Source organism: Chlamydotis macqueenii, chromosome 16 (genome assembly GCF_036417535.1).
Source record: "Chlamydotis macqueenii isolate bChlMac1 chromosome 16, bChlMac1.mat, whole genome shotgun sequence".
NCBI classification, from domain to species: Eukaryota; Metazoa; Chordata; class Aves; order Otidiformes; family Otididae; genus Chlamydotis; species Chlamydotis macqueenii.
In genome coordinates this window covers 14,838,540-14,852,505 of record NC_141571.1, presented here as the reverse complement: position 1 = coordinate 14,852,505, position 13,966 = coordinate 14,838,540, and the positions used below count along the sequence as shown (strand labels likewise).

The 13,966-nt window shown below is 46.7% G+C and overlaps 1 long non-coding RNA gene across 1 annotated transcript; it reads right to left on the bottom strand.

Moving 5' to 3' along the window:
* Window positions 1-433: 433 nt before the first annotated feature.
* On the bottom strand, window positions 434-12,804 carry LOC147598726 (uncharacterized). Its single transcript, XR_015260262.1, has 5 exons — window positions 12,755-12,804; window positions 12,200-12,321; window positions 5,659-5,987; window positions 2,962-3,088; window positions 434-1,079 (listed from the first exon to the last, which is right to left on the bottom strand). It is a non-coding gene; the product is annotated as an uncharacterized LOC147598726 (long non-coding RNA).
* Window positions 12,805-13,966: the final 1,162 nt, after the last annotated feature.

The window sequence follows — 13,966 nt, the reverse complement described above, 5'->3', positions numbered from 1 at the left end:
CATGGGCAGGTGGAACAGCTCCTGCTGGTATGTTGGAGAATGAGTGGAAGGTCTCTGCTCTTTGGCTGCTGGGGGAAGGTGATGTAGATGATTAGAGATGGGAAGAGTGTATCTGAGGGGAAAGTTTGGGAAGTGAAGGTCAAGTGTCTATAATGAAAAGAAAATACTTTGCACAAGAGGGGAAGGTAAAGATATTCTTGGTTGCATAATCTAGCCCGAGAACTGGATTCTTTGATTTTTATTCTACTTGCATGAAAAGCATCTCTCCACCACTTCCTCATCTCTAAATTGTTTGGTAGACACAGTGCATTAGAAATCTGCTCTGATGAATAGCAAAGTAATGAATCTTTGTGCTTTCCATTTCCTGCATGTGAACTGGAAAGTGTTTTTCTCACACGATCTCAGTCTTGAGCAGTAATAACAAACCCACAAGTTCTGTTGCAGGTCTTTATTTGCAGGTTGGATTCCTCTGTGGATGCATCTAAACACGAGTGTACATGACCTGCTGGCTACAAGACAGCAGAGAAAGAAAATGATGGTTATGACTGCGTGAACAAATATCATTCTGATACTTCTCTTTTAACCCAGCAAGGTCCAGGACTCATTGTCAGGAAAAACTGCTCATGACTCAGGTTTCTCACTTATATGCTGAGCTGAGAACAACTTCTATATGCAGAACAATTTTTGTATGTGGTTTTTGGTTTAACACCATACAATCTCTATTTTTAATTGACCAGGTGACACCGAAATGGGTAAAGCTTTGATTATGGCCTGATTTATGTGTGTGCAATTCCAAAGCAAACACAATCAAGTTGCAGGAAAGCTCCCCAAAGTTTCAGGATCTTCTAATAAATATTTCACCTCTTTCATCTTCTAGTATTGCCTTTATGTGACTCCTCTGTAACACAAAAGTGATGTGAGATGATGGAGTAAAGGAGAGCAGGGTGCTGCACGATGAGGAAATGTCGACTCAGATGCTGGTTCCCAAGTTCTATCTGTTGGTGGTAGATTCTCCTCAGTCCAGGGCAATAAGACAAGAAGTAGGAATATAGATGTTTTCTCACTTTCCCCTCTTCTTACTGTAATGAAGGTGGGACAGAGGGAAGGTATTATTTGACATCCCTGCACACTTAAGATTTTTTTTCATTACAGAAGTAAAAGTGCCAAAAATAAGAACCTCAGTCCAGTGTGGAGGCACTGTTTCTGAAGGGAAAGGGTTTATTTTTTCTCAGTCTTGAATCAATCTTGGCTTTCCCTGCTGTGAGGGCTGGAGGAAGTGGGGAGGGCTGGCGGGCTTGTGTGTGAGGATTCATTTCCTCCAGGTCACCAAACAACCATTGGATAGCACCAGAGTTCAGCTGCCCAAACCCATACTGAATTGGAACCAGAGGTCCCATACAAAATGCCCACAGCCCAGGGTGTCACGGGGAGGCATCCCTGCCTCGCTGCTTGTAGCAAACCCTCCATCTGCTTGTCCAGCTGGAAATGGGTGTTAGGAGAGGTCTGGGCCTGACTGGTCTGAGCCCTGTTGGAGCAGCGATCTTCTCACTTTTTGTTTTCCAAGGCCTGTGCTGTGGACAGACTTAAAAGTATCCCTAGAACAAACTGACTGAGGCATTCTCTTTCTGACACGCTCCCGGATAAGATGAAGGGAGTTGTTTGCTACTTCCCCTGCCCCTTTTCTTGGTGACACAGATAGAGGCCATGCAGCTCTTCCTCTGTTTTGGCGAAGGGAGGGGCAGTTTCCTGTTTTTATACAGAAATTAGATTGATCCAGGATGCCTTTGTGCTGCTGCTGTCCTGATGTGTGCAAGGGGCTGACAGTGTACGTGGGCTCTGTGGCTTCTACTGCAGCTTCCCCGCTTGCTGCTGGCACTGAGCCTTTGATCCTCCCTGCACTGCACCACGGCTAGAGCCTCGGGGTCGAGATGTATGGAGGGCCACCCCTCCGACCGGTGCTGGAGACTGCCAAGCACCACTGAAAAGCCTTTCCTGCAAAAACAGGCTTTGCTTTTCCAGTGGCCCATTCCAGGGTGTTTGCAGATTCCCGGCACAGTAGTGCAGCCCCATCCTGCTTCAGCCATGGGAGTGCCCGTCCAAGGCCGGGGCTGTATCTGGCGTTAACATCCCAGGAATCTGCTCCAGGCAGGCAGGAATAAAGTGGAGAGACATGTTTACAACTGCTGGGGGGGAGCGGGTGGGGAGCGCAGGCAGGGGAGCGGACACAGCCCAGCGTAACAGGCTCACGTTCTAGCTGTCACTGGCAAGGAATTGGTCTTGAATCAGGAGAACAGAGAGGAAGCAGCAAATTGGCTTTGCTCGGTGCTTTGGTCACAATTAACAAGGAAGGAACTGGGCAAAGGTAACGTATAATTAAGTTGGCTGATAGCAGAGTTCTGTCCAGAGCAGGAATGTGTTGTATGCCGTCACGCTATAATTAGCAAGGTTTTGTTATAGTGCCTTTCCTTTCCTTGAAGGATCCCAAAAAACTTCACAAAATGCACTCGGTTAAAGTTGCCAGCTCCCCTCAGGGAGAGAGGCGCCACGTCTGCAATGCCCTGAACCTGCGCGGTGGAACGGCCCGGGGCTGACAGAGGGAGTAGGATGAGGCTTTTCTTCCAAAGACACCCAGCTGGGAGACGCAGGGTCCCTCTGCCTGGGGTGCCTTGTGAAATGGGTGATTTTGCCTGTGAGAAAGCTGGAGCAGGGAGAGGTGAAGTGGCTTTCTAAGGTCACCAAGTGACTCATGGGTAGAGCTAGGAATAGAAGCCAGCAGCCAAGCTCCCAGCTGCTGTACCTATGGTTATTTCTATTTATGCTCTTCACTTCTCTTGCCCATGGTTTACTGAGTGCATTCCAAGAGTAACTTGCCTGCCAAACTTCCTCCCCTTTAAAACCAGAAATGGACAGATAAGATAGTAGAAGAAGTCAGTTTAACTGCTGGTATGTGCACAAACATACCTGAATGCTGTCCAAGTTATCAGCCAGGTTTTTTTAAAATGCTCTTTCGGAGCAGGAGAAACGCCTCCAGTCTCAAAGTGCCTATGGCAGTTTGCTGGCAGGATATCAGATGATTTATTTCCTTCGCCTGTGGTCAAAAGGAAAATTGAAATATGGTAGGGGCATGAGCGACCAGAAATGCTATGCTGTATCTGCCAGTCTGCTATCCGAAAGCGGGCACTGGGGATAGAGACAGGCCTGCTTGCTTTGTGACATCAGCTGTATAAATTCACCCAAACCGCCCTTTTTCATGGATCAGCAGACGGGCTGCCCTTGTACCCTTGCATTCCAGCTCAGTATCCCATCACTTCTTCATACTTCTTGGCTCTCTCTGATCTCTCCTTTCTCCTCTGTTTTCTTCTTTTTGCATTTTGCCCTTTATTTTTCCATTGGCAATGCTTTTATTGCAGTCTTGCATTATGGTTCTCTTCGTTCCCTGACTTGAGAGATGCTCTGCTGCATTAGGCACGGGTGCCCCAGAAGAGCAGAGAGGTGCCTGGGTCAGTGGGCTGCTGTCTGAGCCTCAGGATGTGGCCGTGAGCTTTCCTCTCAGAGATCTGTGCCGTGAACACAGGGAGCTGCCGGATCACTGACCAGGAGGGATTCAGCATTGCATGGTTTTCTGTGTTTCTTCTGTTCTCTCCTTTGCTGGATTCTTCCCCACCTTCTCTGGGATCTTTGCAGAGGGATCAGACTGGAATAATGTTAGTTTGCTCCCCAGAGATCTCATATGCACAGGCTATCCATGTCTATGAGGCAACTTCCGCGGAGCGTCCTGGGAATAAAAGCTGACCTCTCCGCCTTGCCCTCGCGGTGATTCCCTGGTGTTAGAGCTGATGAGTAGCGTACAACCAAGCTCTCCCTCCTCCCGCTAGTCCTGACTCAGCACACTGGAGTGCCAGGTCCTTTCACGGAAATTAACATTTACTTTAAGAAGTAAGATAAACAAAAACAAATAAATCTCCTAACAAAATAAGATCAATAAAAACACAGCCAAGTGCTTTGTTTTGCTTAGAAGATGCATCTTTGTGCATATCCACTTGTGTGTTGCCAAGTTCTGGAAATCAGCAAAGGCTGACATTGTTTACAGCAAATTAAAGACCCTCTGGAGACACGGTGTCTTGCTTTCCAGTGTAGCCTCAGGCTGGGGGAGGGAGGCCGTTGGACAGTAGCATAGAAGAAACCCTGTTCCAGTGTTGCTAACTATAGCATTAATTTCAGAGTCATAAATAACTTCAGTACCATGGTTACAGCACTAGCCAAGTATGATATCATTTAGTTTGGGATTAGGGAAAAATACCTTCCTTGAGGCTACGGGTTCTAAAATAAGCAACTTTTCCAGAATGGGTTTTCTCCCAAAGAATTTACAGAGAAACTCCAGCCTGTAGCTGTAAATTAGAAAGATTACTGTGGTAAAACTGACTGGATGAGAAGTGTCAGCAGGTAAAACAGCTCAGAGGGTGGATTTTTCTACATTGCTCAGTGAATACAGCCTGGCACTCTGTCAGTTTTCTTAGAAAACAGCACCTTCCATGAACGAGAGCAAGCGCAGCCTTTTCCAACCCGAATTCTGTATTGTGGAGACATGCAGAAGCTTAGGTCCCTTCAGAAATCAGTCACCACCATTAGAAAGATGGATTGAGGGACTGGCGCTGACAGTTCCCATGGCCGCATGGGCAACATGATAGTAACTGCGCAAGCGAATGGCAGCTCGCGTGCATCCATTGGTGCAGTGGAACAAACAGCTGTGGCATTTGTATGGCAGAATTTACACACAATTACATGCGTGTACAGTTCTGCAGGACCTTGGGAGCAGCAGTGAAAGGCTGTTCTGAGAGAGATCCTGAACACGTGTTACATAGAGTGCAGCACTGTGATGGACTGCAAGAACCTCAAATGGGACAAGGGGCTCATGTGAGCAAGCATAACAAGACAAAATTTTATGGCAAAGCAGACACTTTTAACACTGCAGAAATGGTCATAGGATGATGATAGAGGAAATCTGGCTGTAGGGCTCCCGGATACAAAATGCTAGACCACACAACTCAAAGCACTGATCCCATTCAAAACTGTTCAGAAAGTTATGACATTAACTCTGTATTGGTAGGCTTCATGCCAGATTAGATATTGCCCTTCTTCCTGCTGCCAGCATAAAGCCAGCATAAACGCCGTATTATGTACTCTGGCTAATTCAACAGAAATGTAATTGTGTGCCCAGGCATGATCTGGATTGAATTTGTCCTGCTAAATGACCCAGTAGTGCTCAAACCTGTACAAAGGACCATAGAATTGTGGTCCAAACTTCCATTTCAAATTTCATGCCTTCTCTAATGTAAGGCAAGGGAATTTTGCCACATGCCAATGTCTATGGTAACTGTTGAAATGCTTTATCTCAGTTTAATGCCATTTCACAGCATAGATCAGAGGGAATTTTTCATTTTTACCCATGAAAAGCAGTGGAGAACCTTGAACGCACGGAGAAAAAAGAAATGTACTTTTTATTTCTACTCTTCTTGGTTTTAATCATTCAGAGAACATCTGAAGAGTGACATTTTGGGACAGGCTGAACTAGTCTGATTGATACACTGCGCTCATTAGCCCTGCCTCTCACTGCTACACCCCGATCCCTGCCGAGAGATCCTCCAGTGGTTAACTTACCCCCAGCTCCTGATAGCGCAGTCTCGGGTTTCAAGGTGATTGTGGGCTCCTGCAGCTCTAAGCAGCCTGAAGACTCCAGCCTCTTCCTTTTGCTCTTGTCTATATGCTAGGCTTGGCTTCTTTGAAGTCACTGTTATCCATCATGAAGATGTGGGAGGCCAGCATGCTTTTAATTTTCTCAGCAGTGGACTCAGCGAACACCAAATACCGTGCCCTCTCTCGGGCTGTGTTAAATGGAGGGATGCTTTTGGTTTGGGAATAGTCCTCTGCATGTGTGAATCTCTCTGTCTTGAAGTCATCTTCATTTCAGCTGTAAATCGCAAAGCAACCTAAAGGGGAAAAAAGAAGATGACAGGAGAATTGTATTTGTGTATGAGGACAGAGGTTTCTTGAGTTACCTGGTATACATTACAGGAACAAATATAAAGGCCATCTGGCCAAGGGATTGGCTACAAGAGCTCTCACTGACATTAGTAGTAATTTACTGTACCAGTAGTTTCTTTAGCATGGAGAGTGAATAAATTATTGCCTTCGGGCTCAGAAGACCTGCAACTTGCTTGTGGCTTTGATGCTGACCTGTCCTTCAACCCATGGAGACTCAAATTTTTGTCATATCTTTGCCTGTTTTCTCCACCTTGATTGCAGGACATCTGTTCACTGTCTAATACAGGACCCTGACCTGGGGTGGGATTTCTGCCACCGCAGAGGGCATCACTTTTACAATGAGCGAGTCTTATTTTATCAGGATTATTCAGAGCTTCACTGTTCTGTTCAAACCCTCTACTGTCAGGGAAAAAAAAAAGTCAGGTCTGGTCCACTCAAGAGCTTTTGCAGGTAGTTCAGCTGCAATATGCCAAACAGCCTAGTCTGTATTTGGGACAGGGCCTGGATAGTCCACAGAGCGCTCTCTCCTGTAAGGAGAAACCGTCTGCCAGAGCTGTGCGTGCATCTCTCCTGGAAGCTGTTTTCAAGTGTAGTTTAGAAAGACACAGACAATTACATATCACTGCTGTTGTACTAAGACTGCCAACTGTGGGGTCAGGTTGTCCCCTTTGTTTTCCAGTAATTACTATTTTTAGTTCAGTTTTCATTTGAGTGTAACGTTTCCAGATGAGCCCAAAGGTCCTCAGGCTGTGCGCTGTACGGCTTCACAGAAGACAGATGGGGCATTACAGACACAGTGTACTTAGTCCCTGCCACTTCATGAGATTCAAAGTCCAATTCAGTTGACGAAAGAAAAATTTTTTCATGTTCTGAGAAAAGCCAGCTCTGGATGGAAGCAGAGTACCTGCAGCAGAAACACAACTTAACAGGGGACAGTTTCACCTGCACAGTAAAACAGGAGGATTGTAAACGGTCAGGGATCACAGGGAAAGTCTGCCATGGCTTGTGTTTTGTTTCAGTAGCTTGGGCTCTGTCAGCTTGTCAAGTGCATCTTGAGAGATTCATGGCCCTCCTCAATTCCAAGGCAGCCTGTGACCTAAAACAAACCGAAATCTAAGGAAGGAACTAGGCAGCCAGGCACTGGCCAGAGTAAGTCAGCGCAGCTGCACTGAGGAGCTGGAGCAGCCCCAGTTCACATCGGCGGGGAAGCCAGGCCAGGCAGCGTTCCTGGAACTGCGGTTCAGTCTCAGTCCGAGGTCATCAGTGGCCGTCCCAGCTGCAGCATGAGCCGAGGGCATGAGTCAAAGCCACAAAAGGCTGCCACGAACTGGCCAAGTATAAAAAGCACAAAGATACTAGATACTGCCTTGCTGTTCACTTCTGGCTGAAAGTGATGGAGAAGGTACAAGCTGCTGGACATCAAATACTCAGGCAATGAAGAAATCCCAATACATCCGTTGTTCGGAAAGCATCACATATATTCTAACTCTCCACACACATTAACTAACTGATCCTTGTAAGAGGCCTGGGAAGATCCCAAGTAGCACAAACCTCATTTTACTGAGGCCACAAAAAGTAACTAGCTGACTAAAGACTGCAAACTTCAGCACCCATATTAAAGTTGGGACCCCGAGAGGTCTTACACTCATCACTTGCTGCTGCTGCTGTGTACCTGCAGCACACAGAGCAGCTGGGGAGCGCTGGCCAGCATCCCCACGTTGAGAAACCACAGCTCTCGAGTAAAGGCCTGCCACACAAACACAGGGGTCTCACATTTCGGATGTCATCACAACAGACAAGCAGGGTGAGGTCAAGAACTTGTGAAAACATTCTGTGTAAAACAGAAACTACTGTTGAATTTAGCTTGTTGCTACCAAAACAGGTTCCTCGGAGTCATACCAGTATTCTAGAATAAAACCTGAAGTCTAGCTCCTGGTTTCAGTCCTCAGTGTAAAACAGAGCTGAGTGCAGAGTAACACAGGGCAGCTAATGGCTGCGGGTGAAAATCATGCTAAAGGTGGATTAAACGCAGATATTATTGGTGGGATGTGGCAAGCTGCCTGCTGGAGCTGAAAGACTTGGGGAGAATGAGTACAAACCCATGGATGAACTCCGGGAGCCGAGATTGTTTTTCACCGTGAAGCCGTGTGAACCAAACCTGTCAAGTTTCACACGAAGGGCAGCCCGAGGCATACTCGTTTAGTTCTCAGAAACTGGAATTTGTGCATATGTGACAGCCTGTGGTAACCAGAAACTATTCTTATCACAGGAAATGCTGTCGGTCAGGAGCAACAAATGTCTTTGGTCCCCACAGCGCTGACAAGCCTCCGACTTTGTGTGTGCGACACAGATCCTCGGGTTTATTTCATTGACAATGTTCATAATAACAAAAGAGATTGAGTAAAAGTGTTTTACTCTAAGCAGACAAGGCAACAAGACAGGGAGGGTAACATGTTAAGAGCAGAAGCATAGGGTGGAGTCTAAGCGGTCTGCCTTTGCCTCAGCTGGGTTCTCCTTAGATTGATTTGTACCCTGATGAACAGGACTAGCAGGAAGGTAAATTGATTAAATTTGCATATTAATACAAAAGAAGAAAGTTTGGGGTGTCTGGAGGGTTTATAGCACACAATAGAAGGGGTGGCAGTTTAAGTGAGACTAAAAGAATCTAATTGAGTGTAAAGGAGGTTAAATTTCTGCCAAAGCTCAGTTTCAGGAGCTGCCAGAAGATGCCAACTTTCCTCAGTTTAGGATCCATCAAAGTAGTATTAGAGTTTGGCCTTAAGCACCGAGTAAGGAGCTTTACGTGCCTGTGGGAGGGAGTGATATCCTAGCGATAGCAGGAATGCAAATTGCTCTGGATACATTTGCTCTTCACAGTGGATTTTGGATGTGGATGGAAAGGAAATTAATTTCTTTTTTGAAATAAAGCCCAAAATGTTTGTAGTTATTAAGATCAGTAAGTGGTTTAAGTGAAAAATTAGCTCTTGTGCATGCAATAAAAACTTCGCTGTGCTGTAACTCAGCAAAAATATTTTGTAAGAGAAATAGTGAATTTGGAGTTTCTATGTTAACAATAATGGTATTTAAAAAAAAAACCCAACAAATAAAACCAAACCAAAACAACAAAAAGCCAGGAAAGGGATTTTGACTGTACAGAAAAATAAAGAAAACCTGTTAGAAAAATGCTTTAAAGAGGGGTTTTGTATGATTTAAAAGAAAAGCTGCTAAAGACAAAAAAAAAAGGCTTTCTATAAATGAGGAATCCTTTCATTTGTGCTGCTCTTACAAAACGATGCAGGAAATCACACAGGATGCTGCTGCCGAGCAGGAGGAAGTGGTTTTAAGGATGACCTTGGACTCTGCAAGTGGGATGTCAGACATATCTGAGCGTATGTCTTCCTACCGGTTTAACACACCACGAACTGCTTCTGCTTCCTCTGCCTCTGCTGCCAGAGGAGCAGCGCACACTATGAACAAGCTCTGCTGGAAGCCTCCGCGGCTCAGGACTGAACGCGGCCAAACCGTCTCGTACTGTCTTGCTTCAGGGTGGTGGTGTTACAAAACCTGTTTGGGAAGTGAAACTTTTGAAGTCTTACCGAGCTCTCTGGTGAAGGCCCCACCTACTTCGAGTCCTGTTTGACTCACGACACATCATGTGGGAAGCCAGCAACGCACGAGAAGGCCTTATTATAAAAATAGGGCAAAGTACTTGACTTCTGCAGAGCTCAGGGCTGCCTTTGCCGTTTTTAAGCGATTACAGTAAACAAGATTAATCCATGTTTACTGAGGTCCTTGGCGTGTTACTTTCCTTCTCCCTCTTGATGTGGTGTAGAGGTTCAAAGGCACCAGCACAACACCTCTTTGCCTCAACAGAAGCTGCACGAGATGGTTTCTAAGAAGGCCGCGTGTGCACAGCCTTGCGTGATTGCTGTGATAGCGTGTGGGTCTACTGTAACTGCAAATGAAAACAGTTTCAGTTCTAGCTAGTCATTTGCTGCAGTTCTGAATACGCTTATAATAACTGTGTACACAAAGAATGCATAGCGATGCACCTACAGAATTTGTGTACACATTTGTGTGTGTGTGTGTGTATATATATATTGGGCATACTTTCAGTGAAGGTGCCTGTGTATTTCTGCATGGAGTCTATGTCCGTGCTTCTTTTACTGCATAGGAAATGTAGCTCAGATTATTCTCAGCTAATCTATATAGCTTTTAAGCAGTTAAGCTCAGGTCAGTAGACAAACGAGGCTGAAAAGACTTAAATTTCTGTCAGTGCCCTTAAATAAATGCAAACTCTGAGTAAAATAGTTATTCATAAGCCTGGCTTATAAGTGGTTCATTAAAACATTACATGGGTAAGCCTGTAACAAAATGCAGGGTTTCACCTCCATGCTTTGTTACTGACAAACAGAAAATCAGGAGACTGACTCCACAGCACTTAATTTAATCAGAGCCAGTGCAGATCTAGCTGCCTGTTCATGTATCTTAACTCTCCAAACGCAATGATGCGTCAATGCTGTCCACTCCTGCTCCAAAACTGAAATACGTTTTCCTGCTTCGTGTCACCTAAGCATCAGAGAGATGAGTCTCAGAGGGGAAAAACCCCCACTCACCTGTATGGCTCAAAAGGTCCCTTGCTTCACTGGCATCTGCCCTACCCGTCCTCATGCACAAGAAATGTGCTGTGTGCCCTTGTCTTCCATGCAAAATGTGGCTTCATTTCCTGACTTCTATAGTGAAGCAAGAAACAGCTTTTTCATCACTAAGAAAATACCGTGGACAAGACCAATAGGAATAAATAGTCACCTTTTAAATTTGCTAATTATAAGATACATCTTAATTTCAAATATGCTGGAAAAAAATACCCTTGCCTAATAAACAAGGTCCACCTGCAATTTGGCTTTTCAGTTTCAAGGTTTCTCTTTGCTGATGGAAGTGGCCTTCATGTGGGTTAAAGCTCTAAAAATGGTTGTGCACTGAGGTTTAGCGCTTACCCAGTTTCTCAAGAGGAGGTCAGCCCCCGGTATTTATGTGGTCCAAAGTAAAACAACACTGTTTTTCACGATGGTAGAAATGAGACAAGTGAGGTCCTTGTTCTGCACCACTCTAAAAGTTATCAAAGAGCCCTGGAGCAGGAAGACCCGGGCCAAGGTTAGTCCCACAAATGCCTCTTCTGAGCTTGATATGTTGCCTGGGCAGAAGAGTGGAGAGCAAGGATTGTTTCAGTGCATGTGTGGCTGTCTCTCACAGCTGGCTTTCCAGGGAAGTATCAGGGTTAAAACTTCTTGGAGAGACCCATGCCCTCACAATCTGGCCCCTCACACCAGGCTTGATTTTCAGAAGAGTTCAGCTGCCATCTGTGTGCTTGCTTTAGTGGCCGTGCTTTGAAAACAGCTCAGCTCTTCAGAGATTGAACTGTCGAAAATCTGGTCAGTTGTGTAACAAAAGGAGCTGCCACACACTAATTCATAGTCATTTGATCTCTAAGAAAAGCCACTTAGCAGATCTGGACAAGAGCTGGAGCTGATAAGGGAAGAGCTCATTAAATTGATAGAACTGGAGATCTCCTTTAGCCTTCTCCCTGGCCTGTCATTTGCCACCTGTCACTCACTCTGTTGTTCCCGTAGCTCAGAATGGTAGGTTTTGGGAGCAGAGATTGTCTTCCTACATCCTCTGCTTAAGGTTCTTTTAACAGTACATAATTACCAATAATACAAAGGGAATAGGGTATGAGAAGAGAGTTGCAGAAATCCAATTTTTGTGATGTTGCTCTTGACAGCAAAAAAGCCCCTTCTATCTCAAGAATCCTTTATAGCAAGTACATCTCCTAAATAAAACATTATAAGACTCAAAAAAAAAAAAAAAACCAAACCCAAACAACCCAACCAAACCCAGCAAAGCTCTCTAGAAGCCAACCAGAGGCAGCCTCACGGGCGTGTCTGTGAGCATCGCCTCAGACAATGCTCACGCTGCCTGAGAACAACCCCGAGAGCAGGTGTTGGGTTCAAACGCCACAAATCCAGTTTCCCATGGACACTGAAGAAATAGGCCTGAAATAGATAGATTTTCTTAACATTATCTTTTTCCACAGGAAGGCTTGGGAGAAATCACAGATTGAAGAACACAGCCTGGTTCAAAATCGCTGGGGAATTACCTTTCAAATCCTGCCACCCCACAGGTCAGTGTCCTGGGAAAAGGCACCACGGGGACCTCTTCCTGCTGCCAGCGTTGGGCTGAAACACTGCTGTCACCCACCATAACGCAGACGATACATTTCTGTAAAAAAGAGATAAAAAGGAAGCTCTTTTCTGTCGCCCCGTTCGCAGTGTACCCGGACCGGGGCCCGGCAGTGCCATGCGAGGCCCCGCTGCTCACCACACCCGCTGAGATGCGGGTCAGCCCAGGCCCTGCCTTCCCTGCACGCAGATTTGGAGTTTCCTTTGAGGCCTAGACACGGTAACAGCACCAGCACCTTCCTGGCGAGCCCGCCACGGCGCTCGGTGAAGCGGGGCCCGGGCCGCCCCCTGCCCCAAAGGGGTCGATTGTTCTCTGCCAGGGTTTTCCCTCCTCGCTGCCTTCCACTCGCAAGGAGGCCTCGGGGGCTGGGCCTGGCCGCCTCTGCGTCCCTCACCGTGGCCTCGGCCCACCGGCCGGACCCCTCAAGCCCGGCTGGGGGTACCGGACCCCCCGCCCCTCTGCCTGCTCTTACCGGTCCCCCTTTCCCGCCTCCGTGGCCTGCGCCCGCCGCCTGTGTACGGCCGCTGCCATGGCGACGGCGCTGCTAGGCAACGCGCTCACGTGACAGCGCCCCCCCCCCCCCCCCGTACCCCTCCGCGGAGGGAGCGCGACACCGACAGGCGGAGGGGCGTGGTGGGGGGGCGTGGCTATGCGGAAGGGGCGTGGCCGAAGGAGGCGGCGCGGGTCGGCGTTGCCAAGGGGGCGGTTGCTAGGGGCGTAGGGGAAATGGCGGCGGCCCGGGAGGAGATGGCTGAGTGAGGAGTGGGCTGGCTGGCTGTGGTGTCTGGCCAGCCGTCCTACCCCACTCTGCTCTCCTGAGCTTCTCTGGAACCTTTATCATGATCCTGATAATAATAATAATAATAATAATAAAAACGTTTTGGGCCTGGGCATGGCAGGCCAGCCCTCAGCGCTCTGCAGGCCTCAGCACCGTGGCCCTGCTTTTGTCGGGCCTCTTGTGGCACTTTGTACTAATCATATTTCATAATTACCATTATTTTCACAGACAAACTAATTTGAATTTTCCTCATCCTTCGCTCTCTCTGCTCCCTTCTCATTGCCAGCAGAGATACGAGCCATTTTGTATGATTTAATTTACCTCGTGCTGGAGTTTTTTTCGAGGGGTTTCTGCTAGCGGCTCCCGCTCGCAGGCCCGGGCTGTGTCGAGTCCTCCTGACCCCTGCTCTGTGCCCCGGCTGTGGGATGCCGTTGTCGAGAGGCTCTGGAGCAGGGTGTCTGTGTCAGGTGGCCTTTGTGTCCCTTCGGGCAGTTCAGAACCATCTTGGTTTTCCTTTGCATGTTATACTTGGAAGCAAATGGCTTGTGTAGCAGAAGAAGTAAGGTTTTTATGTTAGTTAAGTGCTTTTTTTTATATGAGGAAAAAGCATACGGTGAAATCTCAGTAAACATACTGAAGCACGCTGCTTGATATGCCTGTTTTTTTTTTTTATTATGAAGACAAGTAATTTCAGGAACTCCATTTTTATTTCCCAGCTTCTTTCTTTTCTTTTGGCTGGGCATCATCAGCCAAATAGGTATAATAAAACCATGGAAGAAAGCAAATGTACAACAACTCGTTTTACCTGAGCAGATGTAAAATTGCACTCATTAAAGAAGCACATTTAGGCACAAAATGCAGCTCAAAAAAAACTCTTTAAGAGCTTCCACTAGGGAAAAAGATTGC